Consider the following 21,334-nt stretch of genomic DNA (forward strand, 5'->3'; position numbering starts at 1 on the left):
TCCCGCCCTGGAGGGCTCTCAGGCTGTGATGGGGGCAGGCAGGGCTGAGGGACCCCCCTCAAGTGCATGAATTTTCACACACTGAGCCTCTAGTCATTACAATAATAAACCCTTTCTTTCATCCCACTTTCTTGGAAGCTGCTTGGGGGGAAAAACTTTCACCTTGTTCAGGCTGAAGGGAAGTCAGCTTTCTCACTCTTTTGTGAGTCCTTCAGTAGTTTTCCTGGGGCAGAATTATATCCATCCAAGCTCTGACCACAGGCTGTAGACACAGGCTCGCTATTAAGAATGATCACTTTTGTTTTGATTTTAAAGACTGGTTAATCCTGTGACTCTCTTCCTGCTTTGAGAGCTATTGCATTTGTTCTTGTGGTCTTTTGGCTTGAGCTGCTTGTTTATAAGTTGTTTTTCTCCCTAAATTATAGGTTCATTCTTTCAATCAATGGATGAATAAATAATTAATCACAGTGCTATGAAAATAAACAAGGTGATGTAAGTAGATGCTAACAGGGGGTGGGGTGCAACACTACTTTAGATTGGGTAGTGGGATGGCATCCCTGAGGAGGTGGCATTTGAATGAAAGAGTCAACCCTCTAAGGAGAAGAGTTTCGGGCCCAGAGAACAGTGAGTACAGAGCCTTCAGGCAGCAGAGAGCTTAGTGCCATTAGAGAATACAAAGGTCAGAGGGTGGTCATGGAGCTGAAACAGCAAGAGGGAGAGAGGGAGAGAGGGAGAGAGGCAGGAGGCAGAAGGGAGAGGGCAGCACAGGGGGTGGTTGTCCCTGAGAGCGCAGTTTAGATCTTATTCTAATGTGTAAGGGGAAACCATTGAAGAACTTCCGGAAAGGGAGTGGCATGATCTGGGATTTCTGAGGTGTGTTGTTTGTTTTTGAATTTCTGTTTTTAAAAAGCACTTTGCTGTTTGGAAAATGGACTGAAGTGGGGCTAGGGTGAAGGCAGATAGATTATTACATGAAACATTTACATCATTTCCTGAAGTGATACGAATATCGAAGTTGAAGGACTTTGAAGACCTGATTAATCTAAGATCCCAGAGCCGAGAACCTGTTAACTAATTTTTCTTCAAGGGCAGAGAGTTGGGTGGGAGAATGATAGAACTAGTTGTGTTCAGAAGAGCGGCCCCTTTTACTGTGCTGTCCCTACCGAGTGGTTCTATGAGCCGGGTACATTATTATGTTTAACATATTTCATCAGTCCAACAATCTTACCAAGTGAGCATGATGAACTATTTTTCCAGGTAAAGAAGTGGAGGCTTAGAAAGGTTAAATGATTTATTCAAGGTCACAAAGCTAGTGATTGATGAAGATGAGATTTGAACAGGTCCCTGCTCCCTTCAGAGAGAGAGGGGGGACACCAAGTACAGAAATGATAGGACCATTACATGAAAGAACACATGAAATACTGACTTTTGGGGAAGAAGGATGGAGCTCTCAATAAATATTAGAAATTAATTTTAAACATTTACTTCAAATGTTGGCTGCCTGAGAGTGATGAGAGAGGAAAGAAAGAAAATGGTTAGGCCAAACTTTTAGAAAGCAAATGGACCTAAAAACATGGTTATTATCAGAAAAAAAAAATCAAACAAACTCTCAACCAAAAAGGCAGGAAGGGAGGGAGGAAAATGTGCCCTCCCCTCCCCCGCCTCCACCGAGAAATAAAACTCTCTTTCCAGAGGCAGCACTCCCAGGGCAGTGTCTTTCTTCTGTGAAGGAAGCCCTCAGAGGCTGGCAGGAGAAAGCCTGAGATGACTCCGAGAGCAGGGGTATTGTAGAGCCACAGCTCATTCCCCTCCTTGACTGCCTTTTCCATAAACTTAATTGAGATTTTTTGCAAAAAAATAAAATGAATTAAGGGCTTTGCTGTTACTCTGTTTTTTAAAGAAACCGTGACCTAGTGAGAAATCTCTGCGAAGTCAGGGCCGCAGACAGGCTAGTTGGGGACACCCGCTGGGATTCCCAAACACAATCCCCCCCTTTCCTGAGGGGCCTGGCTGGGGGAAGCACTGAGTCGTTGCCTAACATTTGGTTTCTCTCAAAATAAGATTGTCTTTCAAATCCCATTTCCCTAGGCTGCTGCTGTTTTATTTTGTGTACTGTTGGTTTTTTCTGTTCAAAATACACAAATGTCTGTGGGTGGGGTGCCCCAGCAGTCCCTGTGGCCCCTGGAAGATTCTCAGATGCAGGCCCTGGGTGCGTCCTGAGCTGAGGGCGAAACAAGGTGTGCTTCTTGCATCCAAGCCAAGCAGCTTCCCTGCTTGGGCTGGGGCCCTGAGGCCCTCTGCCCCATAAGCCTGGAGCTGTGGTCCTGTCTTCTTTCTTTTCCAGGCCTATAAAGGGGGAACAGGGACCCTGTGGCCACATCCTCCTCTGAGCCCACTGTTGCCCACCCCTACCTTGGACCCTCAGATAAAGCTGGGCTGCCCCATCTCCCTCCCAGGAGAGACCTGCATGCCATCCTCAGCTGGCAAAGGCAGAGGTGAAACCAGCTCTTGTCTCTCACACAGGTCTGCTGTGGGTGCCCTTAAGACAAATGCAATGAGGGGTAGAATATACATGATATATACCCTTTATATCACATCTCTCTATATATAAAAGCCAAGCAACCGGAACAACGAAATGACTGGTCGCTATGATGTGCACTGCAGTGGCCAATTGGCCCTATCAGGGCCCTGATAGGCACCCCCTCCAGGCCCCTCCCCCCTGCTGGCCTGGCCCCCATTGGGGCAGGCTGGCCGGACCCCATCCGTGCATGAATTCATGCACCAGGCCTCTAGTATATAATATATTGCATGTGTTATGTTACTTAATCCTCTCAACAACTTAACCTAAAGCTCAAAAGGGTTGAGTAACCCTCCCAGATCTTGATTCCAAAGCCCTGCTGTTAATTTGGATTCATGCACTGTTTCAACGAATTTCTTAAGCAGCTACTATGTACCAGGGAAGGACAAAGACCCATGAAGGGCCAAGACTCTGGAAAGATAATGGTGCCGCCCATGAGCAATGTGGAATTTAATTTTTTTAAGGTGTCAATGTTTATATGCTGAAATTAAGAGCATATTTAGTTTTTAAATTTTTTTTTTTTTTCTGATTGAAAAGTTCTGAATAAGCTCACTGAAGCTACATTTTTCTCTCTCGTGTGTGCATGCATCCCAGCACATGCGTGGGTAACCCAGGCCCCGGGTGTGACTGTGACCAAGTCAGCCGCATCGGCCTTTTCTCCAAGGAGCTTGGAGCCCGAGCAGGGGCAGGCAGTGCACCTATAAGCACACAGCGTTGTGAAGGGGAAGCCAAGGCCCGCTGCAGGCTGCCCCCTGGATCTGGCCTCCTGATGCTCCGGCACTCACAGGCCCAGAGCAAATCTGGAGGCCGGGAGCAGGGCCGGCAAAGCGGGGCTCCGGGGTCATCAGGCCCGCGTTGCCCACAGGGTCTGCTCAGGTGGTCTCCGCCCCCCCACAGGCCTAGGAAAAGCCATGGGACGGCTCAGCTGCAACCAGTCCTCCGGGCTGCCAGCCTGCCTCCTTGAAATAGTCCAGATTTGACTTATTAAACATATTAATCCGAAGTTAACAATTTGTGGTAGTTTCACTAAATGGCTTGAAGAGCAGAACGTGAGGGGAAAAGAATTCGATCTGATGGGAAGGCTTAACCCCGATGGACTAAGTGGCCTTCACATCCTGCCTTTGAAATAACTGGAAATGAAGGGACTGTTCACAGAAGTGGAGTCAGAGGGTAAACCTAACTGGAGTTAAAGAAACACAAACAAAGCCCATCCCCTCTCGGCCCCGACCTGCCATGTGACTCCGAGGACATTGCTGACTGCAGTGACAGCATTTTAAACAGCTGCCCAGAGGGGTTTTAAATAGACTTGATGTAATTCAGTGATTTATAGAGCATGGGTTACCAAAATATTAAAGTTCTGAAATGCCCCCAAATGAAGACCAGGGCCCCAGCCCTCCCCACTCTGGACCAAATAATTTTCGGCTGAAGTGTGGTGCGTGTGGCGCCTTCAGAAAACGGTGGCTGCCCTGAATGACGGGCCAGGAAAAGATAAACAGCCTCTGAGGAATAGATGCTTGGATTCATTTACGCTCAACTCATCCCAGAATCGCTGGCAGGGAGATACAGGTTCAAAGTCTGTAAAGAGCCCTGGCCAGTGTGCCCAGTGATTAGAGCGTCGGCCCTTGAACAAAGGTTTTCAGGTACTATTCCCAGCAAAGGGCCCGTACCTGGGTTGTAGTTTCAATCCCAGCCCCTGTCAAGGCTTGTGTGGGATGCAATCAATCAATGTTTCTCTCTCATATGGATGTTTCTCTCCCTCCCTCCCTCCCTTCCTCCCTCCCTCCCTCCCTCCTATTCTCTCTAAAAATCAATGGAAAAAAAAATCCCCAGGTGAGGATAAATGACAACCAAAAAAGTCTGTAAAGAATAAGAAACGTGAGAACCAAGATGGCGGCGATATAGGCAGACGTGTCCCAGGTCGTGTCCCGGAGCAAATGGAACGAGCAGCTGAAGCTAGTAACACTCACACCGAATTGGCGAAATTGCTCAGCTGGTGAGAGGGTTTACAGCCGGGAAGAGCAGAACTTCCCTGGTAAGGTAAAAAAAAAAAAACCAGGGATTTGGGCAGGAAAGTTTGCCAGACCTCTGAGCCCAGAGAGTCGGAGGGAGACCGCGTGGCAGACAGCCGCGTCCCTTGGGACAGGCACAGCCCCTGACGGGGGAAAGGAGAACCGCGGGATTCCTGGTGCTGCCAGGGAAATTGAGAGCTGGGTTCTGTGATCACGGAGGACTGAGCCTAAAGGGGGCAGCCTGAAGAGCTGACCTGACCATGCAGTCCCGGTAAGAGAAGAAGCTTACAGAAACCAAGCCTTCCCCGTTTCCGCGGCCGGCATTTGTTTGTTTGTTTTCACTGAATCCTGTTCATGGGACATTTCGGATACAGACACTCACCTGTGCTGAAGAGAGGGAGAGTGTGCTGGGGAGTGGAATCTGGGGAGAGACTGGGGAAAGAGGGGGAGCCGGGAGAGGTGGTAGTGAATTGAGTGCTGAGACACCCCAGAGCCCGGGACTGGGGCATCCACCCGCTCCTGAGAGGGAGTCTCCTCCCCCCAGCCCCCAGGCAAGGAGCACAGCCACACCCAGATTCCACCCTGAACGAGATCAAGGATTAAGATAACCTGATCAGTCCCTGGGAGTTAACAGGGTCTGGCCTATAGGGGGATTTTCAATCCCAGCAACAACATAGCGCCGGTAACTAACTATTACACAGTCAGCTCTGGGCAGTGAACTTCCACTGGACAGAGAGGCCCTATAGCCTCAGAGGCCAACCCCAGAACACTGCCACCCAGAGGCTGACCCACAAACTGACTCTTTGCTAAACACAAAATAAGGCAGTCTGGGAAATAAATGCGGCATGCTTTAAAATAAGGACTGTGGTTGACAACACAGAGGAACAGTATATCGCAGGGAAACTCAACACTCTCCTGAATACCTGGAAGGTCTAAGGCGAGCCACACTGAAGAATAGAAGAAACGAAGGACCTTCACTACTGCAATTTTTTTTCTTTTTTCACTTTTTAACTAAGAAACCAATTTTTTTTTCATTCTTTTTTTTTCTGTTCTTTTTTTTTCTTTTTTTTTTCTTTCTTTTCTTCTTTTTCCATCACCTGATTTTACCCTTTTAATTACTACCTTCTTATTTTTAACCAGTATTATTACTGCTACCATTTTACCATTTTTTAAAGTGCCATTTTATTTTTTCTTTATTTTATTTTGGGATTAGTGTTCACCATTCTATTTTCATCGTTATATTATTGGTTGTTTCTAGTTTGCATTCATATCCAGGGAGCTGTTGCTGGAATTTGTTGGGATTAATGGCTGTTCTATAGGAGTATTCTCCTCATATAAAAAGTCTCTTCCCTCTTCCACTTCATTCTCTCTTTTCGCTCTTTTTTTTTTTTTTTCTTTTCTTTTCTCGCTTTTATTTTCCCCCTTCCTTTTTCCCAATTTCATTTTTGCACTCCCTTTTTTTGGTCCCTACTTTTCTTTTCCTTTTTCTCTTTTATCTTTTTCTCTTCCTTCTTCCTTATCCCCTAATTCTCTTAATTCAGGTGGTCACCTTTAATTGGGGTTATTAATATCGTGAATATATTTGTGTATAGTGCCTGGTACGTGGTGCCTTGTTGTGTTGTATTTTGTGCCTTTAAATCAACGCAGCAGATCCAAGCAACAGCAACCCCCTGAGCACCTCATCCTCTGCTGAGGAACAGCAGCTGTACGTGAAACCTCGCCCCACCAGCCGGAAGAGCCACCACAGCTGTGAACAGCACCCACCAGAGGAGCTGCTGCCAACTGAAGAGCAGCTGCTACCACAACCGCCCGAAGAGCAACCACAGACCAAGGAGTCACTGCCACCAAGGGAGCAACCACTGAACAACTCAACGTCTAGATATGTCAGTGAGATCAAACATGGGTAGACAAAGAAACCCCCAAAGGAAAGAGAAGGAGGACTCTCCAGAAAAGCAGCTAAGTAATACAGAGGCATGCAACATGACAGATAAAGAATTCAGAATAAGGATCCTAGAGTGCATAAACCGGATGGAGGAAAAAATCGACAACCTCTGCAAGAAGCAAGAAGAAACAGATGAAAAAATCGATAACATATGGAAGAAGCTAGAAGAAACAGATGAAAAAATCGATAACATATGGAAGAAGCTAGAAGAAACAGATGAAAAAATCAACAACCTAAGTAAGACCCAAGAAGAAATGAAGAGTGATATAGCTGCAATGAAAAACTCCATTGAAAGTATCAACAGTAGACTAGGAGAAGCGGAGGACCGAATTAGTGAATTAGAAGACAAGGAAGCAAAACACACCCAAAATGTACTGCAATTGGAGAAAAAAATTAAAAGACAGGAGGAGAGCCTAAGGGAGCTTTGGGACAACATGAAACGAAACAACATACGAATAATAGGAGTACCAGAACAACAGAAAGATGAACAAGGATTAGAAAACCTACTCGAAGAAATAATATCAGAAAACTTTCCTGAGGTGGGGAAGAAAAAAGTCACACAAGCCCAGAGAGTCCCAAACAAGGTGAACCCGAAAAGACCCACACCAAGACACATCATAATCACCATGGCAAATGTTCAGGACAAAGAGAGAATCTTACAGGCTGCAAGAGAGAGACGGAAAGTTACATACAAGGGATCTCCCATTAGATTGTCAAATGACTTCTCAACAGAAACACATCAGGCCAGAAAAGAATGGACTGAAATTTACAAAGTGATGCAAAGCAAAGGACTGAATCCAAGAATACTCTATCCAGCAAGGCTATCATTCAAACTTGAAGGGGAAATAAGAAGCTTCACAGACAAAAAAAGACTAAGGGAGTTTGTCACCACCAAGCCAGCAATGCAAGGAATGCTAAAGGGACTGGTATAAAAAGAAGAAATAAAAAGCTCAGAAAGAAAACAGCCACACACACACACAAAAAGAAATGGCTACAAACAAGTACCTTTCAATAATAACTTTAAACGTAAACGGACTAAATGCTCCAACCAAAAGACATCGAGTGGCTGAATGGATAAAAAAACATGACCCATACATCTGCTGTCTACAAGAAACCCACCTCATTAGAAGGGACTCACACAGACTGAAAGTGAAAGGATGGAAAAATATCTTTCAGGCAAATGGAAAGGAAAAGAAAGCTGGGGTAGCAATACTTATATCGGACAAAATAGACCTCAAAGTGAAGGCCTTAACAAGAGATAAGGAAGGCCACTTCATAATACTAAAGGGATCAATACAACAAGAAGATATAACCCTGGTAAACATATATGCACCCAATGTAGGAGCACCCAAATTCATAAAAAAACTCCTGGAAAATATCAAAGGAGAGATCGACAACAATACAATCATAGTAGGGGACTTTAATACACCATTGACAGCACTGGATAAGTCCTACAGACAAACAATCAGCAAAGATACAGCAATCCTAAATGACTCACTAGATCAGATGGACTTAATAGACATCTTCAGAACACTTCACCCCAAAGCCAGAGAATATACGTTCTTCTCAGGTGCTCATGGGACATATTCAAAAATAGACCACATATTGGGTCACAAGCAAAGTATCCCCAAATTCAAGAAGATTGAAATCATAAAAAGCTTCTTCGCAGACCACGATGGCATAATATTAGAAATAAACTACAATAAAAACAACCCAAAATACTCAAACACCTGGAAGCTGAATAGCATGCTATTAAATATTGATTGGGTTACCAATGAGATCAAAGAAGAAATTAAAAACATCCTGGAAACTAATGACAATGAAAACACAACAATCCAAAACCTATGGGACACATTGAAAGCAGTCCTGAGAGGGAAGTTTATAGCTCTACAGGCCTATCTCAAAAAACAAGAAAAAATGGTAGTAAATCATCTAACTCTACAACTCAAAGAATTAGAAAGAGAGCAACAAGAAAACCCCAGAGTGAGCAGAAGGAAGGAGATAATAAAGATTAGAGCAGAAATAAATGACATAGAGACCAAAAAAAAAATACAGAAAATCAATGAAACCAAGAGCTGGTTCTTTGAAAGGATAAACAAGATTGATAAACCTCTAGCCAGACTCACCAAGAAGCAGAGAGAGAGGACCCAAATAAATAAAATCAGAAACGATAGAGGCGAAATAACAACAGACCCCACAGAAATACAAATGATTGTTAAAAAATACTATGGACAGCTTTACTCCAACAAACTAGACAACCTGGAGGAAATGGACAAATTCCTAGAAAAATACAGCATTCCAAAACTCAATCAGGAAGAATCTAAAAATCTCAACAGGCCAATAACTATGGAAGAAATTGAAGCAGTCATCAAAAAGCTTCCATCAAACAAAAGCCCAGGACCAGACGGCTTCACAGGGGAGTTTTACCAAACATTCAAGGAAGAACTAAAACCTATCCTCCTCAGACTACTACAAAAAATTCAAGAGGAAGGAACACTTCCAAGCTCATTCTATGAAGCCAGCATCACCCTAATACCAAAACCAGGTAAAGACAACACAATGAAAGAGAATTACAGGCCAATATCCCTCATGAACATAGATGCCAAAATCCTCAACAAAATCTTAGCAAATCGGATCCAGCAGTACATCAGAAAGATCATACACCATGACCAAGTAGGATTTATCCCAGGGATGCAAGGATGGTACAATATCCGCAAATCAATAAACGTGATACATCACATAAACAAATTGAAAGAAAAAAACCACATGGTCATATCAATTGATGCAGAAAAAGCATTTGACAAAATTCAACATCCATTTTTGATAAAAACTCTCAGCAAGGTGGGAGTAGAAGGATCATACCTCAACATAATAAAAGCCATATATGACAGGCCCACAGCCAACATCATACTCAACGGACAAAAACTAACACCATTTCCCCTAAGAACAGGAACAAGACAGGGATGCCCCCTCTCACCACTCCTGTTCAACATAGTACTGGAAGTGTTGGCCATTGCAATTCGGCAAGAAGAAGAAATAAAAGGCATCCAAATTGGAAAAGAGGAAGTAAAACTGTCCTTATTTGCAGACGACATGATATTATACATACAAAACCCTAGAGATTCCATCAAAAAGCTACTAGACTTAATACATGAATTTGGCAATGTAGCAGGATACAAAATTAACCCCAAGAAATCTGAGGCATTTCTATACACCAATAGTGAACTTTCAGAAAGAGAGATTATAAAAACAATCCCGTTTACCATTGCACCAAAAAAACTAAGCTACCTAGGAATAAACTTAACTAAAGAGGTAAAAGACCTCTACTCAGAAAACTACAGGACGTTGAAAAAAGACATAGAGGAAGACATAAACAGATGGAAGAACATACCGTGTTCATGGATTGGTAGAATCAACATCATCAAAATGTCCATACTACCCAAAGCAATCTATAAATTCAACGCACTTCCCATTAAAGTACCAACAGCATACTTCAGAGATCTAGAACGAACTTTCCAAAAATTCATCTGGAATAAAAAAAGACCCCGAATAGCTGCAGCAATCCTGAAAAAGAACAAAGTAGGTGGGATCTCAATACCAGATATCAAGTTGTATTACAAAGCCACTGTTCTCAAAACTGCCTGGTACTGGCACAAGAATAGGCACATAGATCAATGGAATAGAATAGAGAGCCCAGAAATCGGCCCGAACCAATATGCTCAATTAATATTTGACAAAGGAGGCAAGAACATACAATGGAGCCAAGATAGTCTCTTCAATAAATGGTGTTGGGAAAATTGGACAGATATATGCAAGAAAATGAAACTAGACCACCAACTTACACCATACACAAAAATAAACTCAAAATGGATAAAGGACTTAAATGTACGACAGGATACCATAAAAATTCTAGAAGAATCCAAAGGCAAGAAAATCTCAGACATATGCCGAAGCAATTTCTTCACTGATACAGCTCCTAGGGCACTTGAAACTAAAGAAAAAATGAACAAATGGGACTACATCAAAATAAAAAGCTTCTGCACAGCAAAAGAAACCATCAACAAAACAACGAGAAAACCCACTGTGTGGGAAAACATATTTGCCAATGACATATCTGATAAGGGCCTAATCTCCAAAATTTATAGGGAACTCATACAACTTAACAAAAGGAAGATAAACAATCCAATCAAAAAATGGGCAAAGGACCTAAATAGACACCTTTCAAAAGAGGACATTCAGAAAGCCAAGAGACATATGAAAACATGCTCAAAGTCACTAATCATCCGAGAGATGCAAATCAAAACAGCAATGAGGTACCATCTCACACCTGTCAGACTGGCTATCATCAACAAATCAACAAACGACAAGTGCTGGAGAGGATGTAGAGAAAAAGGAACACTTGTGCACTGCTGGTGGGAATGCAGACTGGTGCAGCCACTATGGAAGACAGTATGGAGTTTCCTTAAAAAACTGAAAATGGAACTCCCATTTGACCCTGTGATCCCACTTCTAGGAATATATCCCAAGAAACCAGAAACACCAATCAGAAAGGATATATGCACCCCTATGTTCATAGCAGCACAATTCACCATAGCTAAGATCTGGAAACAGCCTAAGTGCCCATCAGTAGATGAATGGATTAGAAAACTGTGGTACATCTACACGATGGAATACTATGCTGCTGTAAAAAGGAAGGAACTCTTACCATTTGCAACGTCATGGATGGAACTGGAGAGCATTATGCTAAGTGAAATAAGCCAGTCAATAAAGGAAAAATACCACATGATCTCACTCATTCATGGACAATAGAGACCATTATAAACTTTTGAACAATAATAGATACAGAGGCAGAGCTGCCTCAAACAGATTGTCGAGCTGCAGCGGGAAGGCCGGGGAGGGTTGGGGGGCAGGAGGTAGGGGGGTAAGAGATCAACTAAAGGACTTGTATGCATGCATATAAGCATAACCAATGGACATAAGACACTGGGTGATAGGGGAGGCTAGGGGACTGTCTAGGGCGGGGGGATAAAATGGATACATATGTAATACCGTTTGTAATACTTTAAGCAATAAAAAAAAAGAATAATAAAAAAATAAATAAATAAATAAAAAAAGAATAAGAAACGTTTCCTAAAACATTATTTGTGTGTGTGCCTGAATGATGGCGTACTAGCTCAAGTCCTAAATAGACAACTCCAATTGTTAGGTATTATTCCTCCATGTAAAAACAACTCAGTCCACGGAAGGCCCCAATCTCCAGGAAACAAGCCAGGCAATTACTCTTTAATTGCATATAAAAATCCAAATACTCAAGGAAATTGCAGGGGGAAAGACGAAGAAATTAATCTGGTTAATGAAGTGCCCCCAGACCTGGATTTTTATAAAATAAGCCATAATTATGTAAACATTGTACAGCCTTCATCAATAGCCCCCCAAAGGCAATGGTGCACTCAGGTGTGGAACTGGAGATCATTTCCATTCTTCCATTACATTCTTTTCATTACCTTGGAGCAACCCTCCTTTTTCTAATCCTCATGGATCTTCCCGCCTCAAAGGGGACTCCCTGGACCAAAGGCAGGTCTCAGAGAATTCTGAAAGTTTTGTTCATGTCAGAAATAATGAAAGATGACAGGCTATCACATTTAGACTTGTAACCTGATCATTTACTTCAGGACTCCCTGCTGAGATTAATTTGGAGACCGAGAAGGAGAAGGAAAAAGAGGAAGAGGAAGTGGGGGTGGAGGGGGAGAAGAAGAGCTCTAAAATGCCCTCCTTAAAAACAAGGAAGAGGGACAGGCAACCTGAGAGGTGCTTTTTACTTAGCTCCTGAGGCAGGAGAAAATTGAGTGCATCTCTGTGTGCTTTTACCTAATGTGCCTCCTAGCTGCATGCTTCTTTTGCAGAGGAGATCTGCGTTGAGAAACCATAGAAACCATCCGTGATAATGCCTCAGGCGTGGCAGGAACTAGGGAGAAAGTCCACCCTCTCCTGTGTGCTCATCCCCACCACCTCCACCATCACCATCACTACCACCGTCACCTCAAATAAGGAAGCATCATGTCTTTGGGGTAAACTTGTATGGTGTACCCAAAACAGTTCCTTGCTCTCTTCCTCTCAACCAAAACCAATTAAATGATAGATTTCAACTTTTCTATTTTGCAGGAAGAATTCCTCTCCTTCTGAAGCTATGGCCCTGACATACCAAAGGGAAACTGAGTCTCCTGAGAGGGACTCTTGTGAAATGTGCCTTGGCGCTGGGATTGGGTGTTGGAAGGAGCCGAGATAACACAGCAGGTAAGAACCTTCTCTCTCAGATGGGCTTGGGGAAAGTCATCCCAGGCTTTCTGCCAACACGTCTGGGTGCAGAGACAAAACACTTAAAACTTTTAGCCTCACATAGAACCGGCATGCAAAGACCTCTTTTGAAAGAGACACAAAGGCAACAGATACAACGATCCAATGAAAAAAAGTTTTCATATCAAAGGCTAATTCCCACCGATTGGTGGTGGCTTCCTGGGACACTGTATTGAAAGTTTTGTGTTTCTTTTTTTCTTTCTTTAGGCTTACTACGAGAAAGAAATACAAGCGCATCACACACACATAGACAGTATTTAGTTGTTACTGCATGCCCAAGGTGCGGGGGGAGGGGGATGGAGACCTTGCCACCACTTATTTATCATCTCCATCCCTCCTCATGCCCTATCCCAGAGAGCCCATGTGTCTGATAACTCCCCATTTATATATGATCACATCCTATTGCTCTAGCCTCAGAGGCTTAATACCGCCTTCTGAGAAGCAGGAAATATATCACTAACAGACTGGTTGCTGGTTCACATGACCAAACCAAACCACGGGGGACTTGTCCAGGGGTCTTAAAACCACCAAAATGCACCCAGTTGCTCCTCTGCTTCTCTTAGTTGGTGTCTGCTCCACTCCGACAAGGTCACTTTCTCCATGCCACTGGCTATATCTACTTAAAGCGTGAGAACCACACCCACGGCCTCAGAGCAGAGGGGAGAGGCTCTTCTTCTTCCCCCAGGCCAGCTTCAGTTTGGGACAAAGTTCCTGGGGGAAGGACTCGGATTGGCTTAGCTTGAGTCCTGGGCACATTTCTGCATCAGTCACTGGGGGCAGAGTTGGGGACAATGACTGGCTCAGCTGGGGGCAGATGTCCATTCCTCAACCCAGGATTGTGGCCAGAGAGGTGAAGTTCTATAATCAGAAGTCTGCTTCAACTCGGACCGCATGGCTGGTGAGAGTGGGTGAAGGGAGTAGAGTTTGGTCTCGCCAAAGAAGAGTAAGTAGAACCCCTGTGGCTACTAGGGCCATCGTAGGAGTGACACGGCCACTCCAATGGGGCCTCCTACGGAAGGGACTTGGAAAATCCAATGTGATATAGCTCAGCTATGCAACTAGTATTATTAAGAAGAATACCTGTTCTTGGCCCTGAAGACCTTGCCAGTTCCACAAACAGTTGTGGCAGAGAGGTTGAGACGCTCAAGTACAGAGTACAAATGACATAGTGGGGGAGGAGGAGGTTTGGAGTCAGACTCCCAGCCCATCCCCGGGACTGTTCTATAGAAGGTCCAGCCTCTCATCTGACACCAGGCCCCAAGGTTGGGCGCATGGCGAGTTCTCCTGAGAGTGGGAGTGGGCGCAGCAGGAAGGCTCGGTCCGTTACCAGCTGGCAAGGCTTTTCTCTGCTGTTTCAGTTTTAGGTTGAAAGAAATGACCTTCCTTTGCCAGGACTTTAGTCCTAACGCCTCTTCATCAGAGTCTCAAAAGGCCCAGCCACCCAGCTCCCAGCTCTGCTGCTCCAGGTGCCCTGGCCTTCCTGCCTGGAGTGGATACGGGCCAGACTGAGGTCTCGTTCCCCCGATGCTGAGCGTACAGGGCGAGGGCTCTCAGCCAAATCCCCTTCCAGGAACTAGCCTTAGACTCTACCTTGTCTAAAGGCACATCCTTGGCAACAGCCTATACCTAATGACAGGTCAATACAAGGTATACAGACCCCCCTAGGGCTTCCCCCCAGGCAGGACAACTCTGGGTCTATCCCAGCTCCCAGAGCTTCCTATGGGATTAGCTGAGTCTCTGTGGCAACTACCATGGTCATTACTGTTTAAGCCTCCCTCTGCCCAGTCCTTTCCAACACCCCAGGGGTGGATCCTGGGGACCCTCTGCAGTAAACTTCCTCCAGGCAATTTCCCTGGGAACCTGAAATAAGACCCGCCTTAATCCAAGTTTCCCATCCTCCAAAGTGCTGTTCTCCCTCCTCTTACCAATAGTCACCGTTTTCAAGTAATAATCTAGGTTAGCCTCAGAGATGAGGGATTAATCTAGGAGCCTGTAAGCAATGAACTTGCATTTCAGGAAAGCTTTCTGGAGAAAGAGAAGGGTTGCAGGGATGGCCCTGCAGGGAAGAAAATGTGATGCCAGCCAGTCAAAGCACCACATCCTGAGGACTGATCCCTGTCTGAGCAGCCACTTTCCTTGGAGGCCACAGGAGGTAGCATAGCCCAGGAGTGTGACTGTGGTGAGTGTGTGTGTGAGTGTGTGTGTGAGTGTGTGTGTGAGTGTGTGTGAGTGTATGTGTGCGTGCGTGAGTGTGTGTGTGTACGTGTATGTGTGCATGTGCGTGAGTGTGTGTGAGTGTGAGTGTGAGTATATGTGTGTGAGAGTGTGTGTGTATGTGTGCATGTGTGTGTGTGAGTATATGTGTGTGTGCATGAGTGTGTGAGTGTGTATGTGTGCATGTGAATGTGTGAGTGTATGTGAGTGTGTGTGTGAGTATATGTGTGCATGTGCATGAGTGTGTGTGTGAGTATATGTGTGCATGCGTGTATGTATGTGTATGTGTGAGTGTGTGTGTGCGTGTGTGTGAGTGTGTGTGTGTGTGTGTGTGTGAGTGTGTGTGTGTGTGTGTAGGAGGCAGGGAGCTGTCTTTCCTGGAAAGGACGGGGAGGGAAAGGGCCTCGGGGACGGAGGAGACAGGCCAGGAACAAATTAGCCCGGCGCTGAGAGGAAGCGGATGCACAGAGGGAGCAGCAGCGAGGCTCCGGATTCCTGGGGTGCAGCCGGGGCTCTGCCAATCCCAGCAGTGCGCAAGGGCCCCCCTCTCTTTATCTGTGGAACCGGAGTCACAGCGAGCGCCAATTCCTCTCCCAGATGCCCATGACAAGGAAGTGCGGTAACGCGGGCAGACATCACGGAGAAGCTGCTCTGCCGTGGCCCTCCCACCTCCACCCGGAGCCCCACACTCCCTTGCGGAGCGGAGCGGGATGCTGTGCTTTCCAAAGGACTTGAATAATCCTCATTGTGTGGCTTATTGCGCACTTACGAGATGCACTCTCTGCTAAAGGCCTCTGTGGCTGAGCAGGGAGCGAAGTGCTGGCACCTGACTCATGTTCCCGATGATGACCCTGGAAGGTGAGCGTCTGCTCTGTGTTCCAGAGCGGAAACACGAGGACGGCAAAGTTCACCCACTTACCCAGAGTCACCATCTAGTAAGGGAAGCGGGCAGGGTTAGAACCAGCTCTGCCTGGCACCAAAGCTCTTAGCTTCCACCCTAAACTCTCCGGGGGGTCCCAGCTGGGTGGCTCCGTAGCTTGCTGTTGTTCCATACTCCTAAAGGTTGTGGGCTCGATTCCTGGTCAGGGCACATACCCAGGTTGGGGGTTCGGTCCCTAGCCGGGGACGTGTATGGGAGGCAACCAATCAATGTTTCCCTTTCTCTCTCTCTCTCTCTCTCTCTCTCTCTCTCTCTTTCTCTCCCTCCCTTCCTCCCTCTCTCCCTATAAATCAATAAAAAACATATCCTTAGGTGAGGACTAAAAAAAAAAAGATTTCAGATGTGTACACACATTTTCTCCTAAACCATGTCATTGCAGGAGAAAACTTCTAAGTTGGGTTTTCTCTAGGTCTGGAGAAAGGGTTAAAAGTGTAGGACCCTGTCAAAAACACAGCAGTAACTTTCCCCTTTTGTTGCATTCCAAACACACATGTACTTCCCGCCTGCTCTGGGGGCTGGAACATCCTAGCAGAGGCTGCGGCTTATGACCTATCATCACCTTCAAGATCAGCCTGGAAAGTAAGAAAAATATTATGTGAGAGGTTTTTCTCTCTTAAAGCCAGTCTTAGGGAACTAGCCATTTTCAGAGGAAAAGCAAGATTGTTGAAGGCCAATACACAGTGGGTTTATTTTAGCCTTATGTGATGCAATAATAATAACATATTTTTTTAAAGTGTTGCTTAAGAAAAGGCTGAGGAGATTGGGAGTCAGCTGGCTTGGGTTTAAGAGCTGGTATGCAGCAAAACAGCCAGATACAGTTCTTTGGGGGAAAAGAAATCTGAAAAGGAAAAGAGAAAAAAAAAAAAAAAACAAAAAAAAACCTCCCTAGGTTTGGGAAAGGGCAATATGAAGGTGTGTGGAGTCGTGCCAAAAGCAAAAGAATATTTCACTAAAACTACAACCCCAGTCATGTGTTATTACTTATGCTGTGCTTGACAATGACTGGCACAGGGCATGAAACAATAATGTCTGATGGATTTGGCATCGCTCTATGTTAACAGGAAACCGTGTTCTTTTGATTCCGTTGATTGGTTTCCTGCTGAAGGCCATCCATGACCGAGGAGGGAGTATACAAGACCATTGTCCAATTTCCATTTCTCCCAGTGCCTCTTGCTTCTGGCGGGGAAAGCTGGCTGCCCTCGTTTGACGCGATCAGGCCCCAGCACTGAACAGTGCATGAGGCTGGTTGTACATGCTGCACGGAGCACGTTAGGGAGGGAAGAAAATCACTGACTTGTAGAAGCAGACACGCAAAACAAGCACAGAAGGCGCCCCATTTACTCAGGGGCAAATGCATGGAGCCCATTCATCCCCAGCATCGACATCACGGCGCCAGGTCACGCGGAGCAGAAGGTTGGCCTCCCACAGAGCCTGGACACATTCCAAAGGGATAGACGAGGAGGTGAAGAAAGAGAGGGAGGTGAAGAACGAGAACAGGTGGGGTTTGGCTGAGCTGTGGGTCTCCTTCCTCCGTGGTTTCTAAGCCAAATCATCCTGAAAAGTCACTGAAAACTTGGTGGAGGGGGGAGAACGGCTGGGCCTGATCCTGAGGAAATCTCGTTGATCAGGCGGCGGCATCTGCCAGCCATGCCCACATTCACGCTCTGAGTTCTTGCCAGCGCCGTGGGTTGAGTTTTACCTGTGATGGGCATCATGAATAGCTTCCATTGATTTCATTTCAGGATGGTACTGTGAGCAATTTTTGCTTCAGCTTTCTGTTATTTGATTATCATGTCTATAACAAAGTAATTATTTTTAAAATGATAAAGACAATTTATATTAATAACGGGCTTCGGCTGGATCCTGGTAAGGCGATGTCCCAACTGCCAGGGCATCTCCAGCCTCACCATTCCCCTCTGCTCCCCACCAGCCGCCTAGCCGCCAGCCAGGTGGAGATCCTGCCCTTTACCCTGAGCCGCGGCGAGCCCAGAGCCCTTCCCGGAGGCCTCTCCCAGCTCTGCTCCCTGGCCTGGGCCATCAGCACACCGTACACTCTCTCTGTTCAAGCAAAAGTAAGAGTAGGAACAACAATAATCATTCATTCATTTCCAGGGAAGGAGTCTTACGCCACACAACATACAGAGGGACAGATTACAGGTTATTTATTTACTCTCAGATTCTGCTGGTTGTGACTTAACTCACACCTTTGGATCATCACCCAGCTAAGAGATCCTTCTGAGCCCCTGACCTGTGGCACCCAAATCCTTTTCGTTGAAGCTACAAGTACAACGTTCCCATTCTCCCAGCATACACACACGTACACGCCTGTGCACATACAACCACACGTGCACAGTGCTAGCTCAATACCATACTCTCTGCAGCCACCAACGCTCTGATCTGCCCACTCCCCTGATGGGTCTTGCGGGGTGGCCGGTGACACGGGGGTGGCTAGGGCCATACGGACAGAAGAGGACTCAGAAAGAGGAGCGATGAACCTCTTCCGAATGTTCAGGACAGGAGAGAGAATGTGCCAAGACCCCCTGGCTCCTGGGCAGGTGGGCGAGTGAGGGTAGAACTTTGAGAACCAAGCTGCGTGTATGGAGGACAGTGATTAAGAAGGGAGGTGCTGGGGGGCGATAATGGGGGGGGGCTGCCTTCTCTTGTTGGCATTATTCTTGCTGTCATGCAAAGCCTTCACACTGTGGCCTCTCCCCTTCTACGTTTCTCTTCCTCCCCCTCCCTGCCACCTCTCCTCTCTCTCCTTCATGCAATGTTTTGCTCCTGTTTTTAATAAAGACTTTGCTGTGAGGCTGCCAGTCGGATGGATTGGTGTGCCGTGGTCACTGAAGGTCAGCTGGGAGGACAGGGCCCTGAAGGGAAGGCCAGAAGGTAGGGTCAAGGGAGCAGCCAGATGGCCAGGGGGTGGGGGCGGGGTGGGAGGCGTGTGAGGGAGTCCTGACCTGGGTTAGAGAACACAGGGCACCATGAGGCAAAACCGTCCTCTCTCCAGCAGGAGGGCAGCCAGGAGCCGGCACTTCCTCTCCAGGTCCTCCCTGCCCAGCCTCCCTCAGCCGCACTCTGCTCGCAGGTAACTCCTCAGCCCCTCACTCTCTGGCTTCCTCAAGGCTCTGGGAGACGCTGGGACCCTGGCCGCGCACGCAGCCCCTGCCCTCCGTCTAGCTCGTCACCAGCCGTGTCAGGTACCCGCTCTCCCCCTGAGCATGCTGGTCTGTTCTTGGCTGGAATCCTTCCTGACCTTCTGTTCTCTGTCCACCGGCCTGCGGACTGCCTGCCCCTCAAGCCCGGATTGGATGGTGGATCTCGGGACCCCTGTCCACAGCCCTTTCTGCTTCTCAGCATCGCCGCCCTTGCTTCCCAAGCGCCTGCCTGTTGGCCCACACGGTCCTTTTGTAGGACACGGCCTCAGATGCATTCGTCTTCAGTGCTCAGCAAACTCATTAGTCAACAGAGCCAAATATCAACAGTACAACGATTGAAATTTCTTTTGAGAGCCAAATGTTTTAAACTATATAGGTAGGTACATTGTTATTAACTTAATTAGGGTACTCCTAAGGCTTAGGAAGAGCCACACTCAAGGGGCCAAAGAGCCGCATGTGGCTCGCGAGCCGCAGTTTGCCGACCACGGGAAGTCAAGCAGAACCAATGCTCATCTTGTGCAAAGTGTTTTCGGTTTGTGCTGTTTTTCTGTTGGTGGTTTGGAATCCTGCGGGGCTTGGGCGCTGCTTTTCCTGTCTGCAGACACACTTTGGCGTCCATATTGAACTGAGATCTAGATTTACATTAAGAGGACTCTTGGCCTCAGATGAGGCTTCAAACGCACAGAATGAGGGGGTGGGGTGGTCAGGGATATCAAGGGGTGCCCTTCATTTTCCCGTTCCCAATCAGCTCCACAACCCTGGGGCTTCTTCCAGGAGACAGAGCCGCAGGTATGAGGCTGGGCAGCTAGGAGAGCCAGGACTCCAGAGAAAGCTTTGACCTATTAAAGCACCCTTCACAGGTTCCATTCATCCCCACACCCCCACCCTCTCTGCCCTCTCTGGCCCCCCCGTCTCCTGCGTCCTGCACAGCCAAGTGCACATGTTTGCCGCATCCTGGAGCTGGACATTCTGAACACATTTATTTATTTTATTTTTTTGTATCAGAACTTCATTCCTGTTTATTGCTGAATAATATTCCATTGTATGCTATAGTATTGTGATTTTTAATAAGAAATATGTAAGTGAAATAAGCCAGTCAATAAAGGAAAAATACCACATGATCTCACTCATTCATGGACAATAGAGACCATTATAAACTTTTGAACAATAATAGATACAGAGGCAGAGCTGCCTCAAACAGATTGTCAAACTGCAGCGGGAAGGCCGGGGAGGGTTGGGGGGCAGGAGGTAGGGGGGTAAGAGATTAACTAAAGGACTTGTATGCATGCATATAAGCATAACCAATGGACATAAGACACTGGGGGATAGGGGAGGCTAGGGGACTGTCTAGGGCGGGGGGATAAAATGGATACATATGTAATACCCTTTGTAATACTTTAAGCAATAAAAAAATAAAAAATAAAAAAAAGAAATATGTAATATACAATATGTAATATAATTAATATAATTAATATAAATATAATATAATTAATATAACAAATATATAATATAATATAATATAACAAATATAATATAATATAATATAATATAATATAATATAATATAATATAATATAATATAATATAATCTATTTATATAAAAGCCTAATATGCAAATTGTTCCCACAGGAGTTCCACCAGGAGACTGGGAGTGCAATTGCTCGCTATGACGTGCACTGACCACCAAGGGCTGGCGCAGAATGAAGTAAGGCCCCAGCCAGCAGCCAGGAAGGGAGGCCCTGGCCAGCAGCCAGAAGGCACCGATCAGCCCTGATTGCCAGCCAGGCCTAGGGACCCTACCCATGCATGAATTTTGTGTACCAGCCTCTAGTATAATATAATATAATTTATAATATAATATAATCCTATACTAATAAAAGAGAAAAATGGTAATTGGCGTACAACCGATACCTTTTTCATTGGCTAATCAGCGAGATATGCAAATTAACTGTCAGCCAAGATGGCGGCTGGCAGCCAGGCAGCTGAGAATAGGAGGCTTGGTTGCCCCAGCGATGGAGAAAGTCAAGGATCCCCGCAGCTGCAGGGCTCTGAGCTCCTGAAGCAACAACTCCAAAAGATACAATGTTTCAATTATAGAAGCTAAAAGATGGCGGTTAATTTGCATACTCAGGCTCCAAGC

The 21,334-nt window shown here is 45.9% G+C and overlaps 1 long non-coding RNA gene across 2 annotated transcripts; it reads left to right on the top strand.

Annotated features, from left to right (window-relative positions):
* Positions 1-551: 551 nt before the first annotated feature.
* Positions 552-20,926, top strand: LOC132233484 (uncharacterized). 2 transcript variants are annotated; one of them, XR_009452646.1, is made up of 3 exons: positions 552-624; positions 12,692-12,823; positions 20,824-20,926. It is a non-coding gene; the product is annotated as an uncharacterized LOC132233484 (long non-coding RNA). The 2 variants fall into 2 exon arrangements; XR_009452645.1 differs by lacking the exon at positions 20,824-20,926 and adding an exon at positions 17,099-17,315.
* Positions 20,927-21,334: the final 408 nt, after the last annotated feature.

This window comes from Myotis daubentonii, chromosome 1 (genome assembly GCF_963259705.1).
Source record: "Myotis daubentonii chromosome 1, mMyoDau2.1, whole genome shotgun sequence".
Classification (NCBI taxonomy): domain Eukaryota; kingdom Metazoa; phylum Chordata; class Mammalia; order Chiroptera; family Vespertilionidae; genus Myotis; species Myotis daubentonii.